The sequence below is a fragment of the Cololabis saira genome, chromosome 6 (assembly GCF_033807715.1).
Source record: "Cololabis saira isolate AMF1-May2022 chromosome 6, fColSai1.1, whole genome shotgun sequence".
Classification (NCBI taxonomy): domain Eukaryota; kingdom Metazoa; phylum Chordata; class Actinopteri; order Beloniformes; family Belonidae; genus Cololabis; species Cololabis saira.
This window is the reverse complement of record NC_084592.1, coordinates 25872303-25875879: the sequence shown is the minus strand read 5'-3', so window position 1 is coordinate 25875879 and position 3577 is coordinate 25872303.

The following is a 3577-nucleotide window of genomic DNA, read 5'->3' as shown; positions in this document are numbered from 1 at the left end:
TATTTATTTTTTTTTTTTTTTTTTATTTTTTTGCCTTTTTCTCTTACCTTTTATACATGTTTTTATATTTGATGTAGTGTATGTTGTTGTTTTTATACCCTGTGGGACATTTGAGCCTGTAATAAAGTTTATATATATATATATAATAGTATGGTGATATAATTTGGTTATATGTTATAATATTTTATAAAAATGATGTTATATTAGGATATTACTATATTATTATTCTATATTATATTGTGCTACACCACTCTATATGATAATTATTTATTTGTTTAACTTATTTACTCTCGAATTAATATTGTCAATTTATGTATCTACTTTCATCACCTTATCTACACACACACAAACACACAAACACACACACACACACACACACACACACACACACACACACACACACACACACACACACACACACACACACACACACACACACACACACAAACTGATGTCGTCTTTTATCGTTGTTAAAGACGACATCTTTAACAACGTATGTTAATAAATAAATAAATAAATAAATAAATAAATAAATAAATAAATAAAATATTAGGGCCCGAGCACTGACAGTGCGAAGGCCCTATTGTATTTGTGGGAATTGCCGTTTTTATTTTCGTTCTCTTTTTTTTTTTCCGACGAAATGAGGGTCTTTTTGCCCCCCTAAATGTGCCCCAAAAGGCACCAAATTTTGCATGCAAGCCAGGCCTGGAGAAAAATTTGATATTTAATGGTTTGCATTAATGGGCGTGGCAAAATGGCTCAACAGCGCCCCCTAGAAAACTTTGTGCCTCAAGCCCCACAATACGGTTTGACATACATGCACGAAAATCGGTACACACCTGTATCATGTCGCAACTTAAAGACAAGTCTCTTGGCACCATGGCCGAAACCGAACAGGAAGTCGGCCATTTTGAATTAATCGTGTCATTTTGGCGCAATTTATGCCATTTCTTCAACCGTTTCTTCGCCCGAACCGTAACGTGCACCCAGGTGTGTTATACATCAAAATGTGCGTCTCCATCCTGCGACGATGGGCATTACTTTTCTCAGTCAAAAGTGTTACCGCGGCAACGATAGACGCCAAAAAGCGCGCCCCCCCTTCATCTGATTGGTCGATATTTGATAGTTCCTATTTTCTGCCATAACTTTTGAATGGTTTGACATAAAGAGTCATGGCTGGTGTCATCGGACTTAGTTTTGAGTCCTTGACCTTTATTGGTGAAAATTGCACACACGAGGGCCCGTTCATCGCTGCTTGCAGCTTTAATTTGTTTTTGTTTTTTTATTATTACATTTATTGAAATTTGATTTCTTAGGAAAAAGGGACAGATTAAAAAAGCTTAGTCTTCTTTCTGTTCCCTTTCATTCAAGGAAAGATATTTGTTGTAATTATATTAAACTGTTTTGTTTTTCTTTTAATGAATGAAATAAAGAATAAAATAAAAAAAAAATAATAATAATTCCACAATTTAGTTGATACATAATCAGTAAAGTTCAGTGCCAGCGTGTGGTTTAATAGATTCAGATTCAGATTCAGACGACTTTATTAATCCCTTTGGGAGGTTCCCTCGGGGAAATTGACATCTCCATCTCACACACACAGCACATCATTTACAAATCAAACACCCCAAAAGCCAAACACCCATATAAAGATAAAAAGATAAGAACATTAAAAATAAAGCTAAAAATAAAAGTAAAAGGTAAAAACAAAAATAAAAATAACAATAAAAAAAAGTGCAGTGCCATAAAAAATAATTATAATGGATAGAAAAAGTTTTGTGTAATATTGCACAAAGTTATTGCACTGTCTTGGTTATTGCACAGTTATTGCACACTGAGTGATAGCTGTTAGATACATATTTTGTTTGATGACAGCAGAGTTTTTATGTCAAGTATTAAGGATTTTGACTAAATAAAATCAACTACAGTATACAATCGAAAATTAAACTGAAATATATTTCCATAAACAGATCATTTATTGCTCACTTCCATCCGTGTACGTCTTTTTTCTTCTTGCTTGAGTGCAGTGCATGATGATATAAATTTCTTGACTTGTGACCATGGACTGTAGAAAACAATGGACGACGCATTAGGTCACAAGACCCTTTGGTTTCTGAATAGCAACTTTGAAGCCTGTTTTTCTTCGTACCAGCTCCTTCAGCCAAACACTGCTGAAATATATGCAGAGGTCCAGACAGACATTTAACACATTGACTTGACAGCCAAATCAAAAATAACTGTAAATAACTGCATTTAGCCAATGCTGGGTTAATACAAATGGCTAAGCACAGTAGTATGATGATTGCTGATGAGGAAGTGATCATGGCCAGCCATTGGTTGAGCCAACTGTCAATCAATCAGATTAAAAATAAATGTATTGCTTTATATAAACTCTCCTGGCGTGGTACAAAAATACTCACCTCTAAGAATATACATTGGTGTGCAATTGAAAAATTGATACCAAAATGTTTTTTTGAATCAGGCTGTAATGTTTATTTCTGCTCTAAAGTTGGACATTTTACCATAAATCAGTGGATATTAACTGTTTTTTGGAGCCAGCCTCTAGCGGGGAGTTGAGGAACTGCAATGAATTTTAGTTCCACATGAGCCCCAATCTGAAAGTTGAATGGTTGGCACTTACTTGTGACCATCGATTGCACAATACTTTTAATGATGCATGTATTGAGTGCGCTATAGTGATTAACAGTTTTCACTACATGTTTGTTCACCACTACAGAATGGTGACAATGGAACATAGTACACGACTGTTTTCCACAGTTGACAACACAATAAAACATATTTTCTCTACAGTATGGGTGCTTACGCTCTGTTAGGTTTTTATTTGCAGGTCAGAAGGTCAAACATTGCTTACTGCTAATTCGCTAAAAAAATGACGGCTAGCTATTGACTATGTCCACCGTCAGTTCATAAAGTCACTTTTGCAAAAAAACCTTTTCAGATCACAGCATACATGATGGTGAACATTTCAGCATACTTTCAATTCTTCACAGTGTTATGTGCTTCATGAAGTGGCTACATATGAAGACATTTGGTTTTATTTCTCATAAAATTCTGAATCTAGCAGTAGCTTGGAAGCCTTCTAATGGCTACAGTACAGTGATCCTTTGCATCTGGATATCTGTATCACACATTTGATCCATATTAATACAACGTTTTTTAAATACTTGGATTGTCTACACTGGCTGCTACTGAATAATACAAAAATAAAAGAGGAAAAAAACTTTTATTTTGAAATCTAAAAAAGGATTCACTTTTCTGTTTGTTCCCCATTCAGTCTGCGAGATCCTCCTGAATTAAATTTTGAGTTTTCACTGTCAGGAAACAGAAAATCCCACCCAAAAAAGTAATTTTAGGTGATACTTTTTTATTATCTTTTTATTTTTATATATTTTATACATATATTTACACGTCTTTTGTTGGACTAATTCTTGCCGCGGTGATGTATTCTGTTTTAATGAAACTGCTACTCAGCTCGTGATAAATCAAAACTCTAGACTTTTTCTTTGTAAAACACAGAAAAACTCTTCAGAAGTTCATCATGGCGACTGGGTTTCTT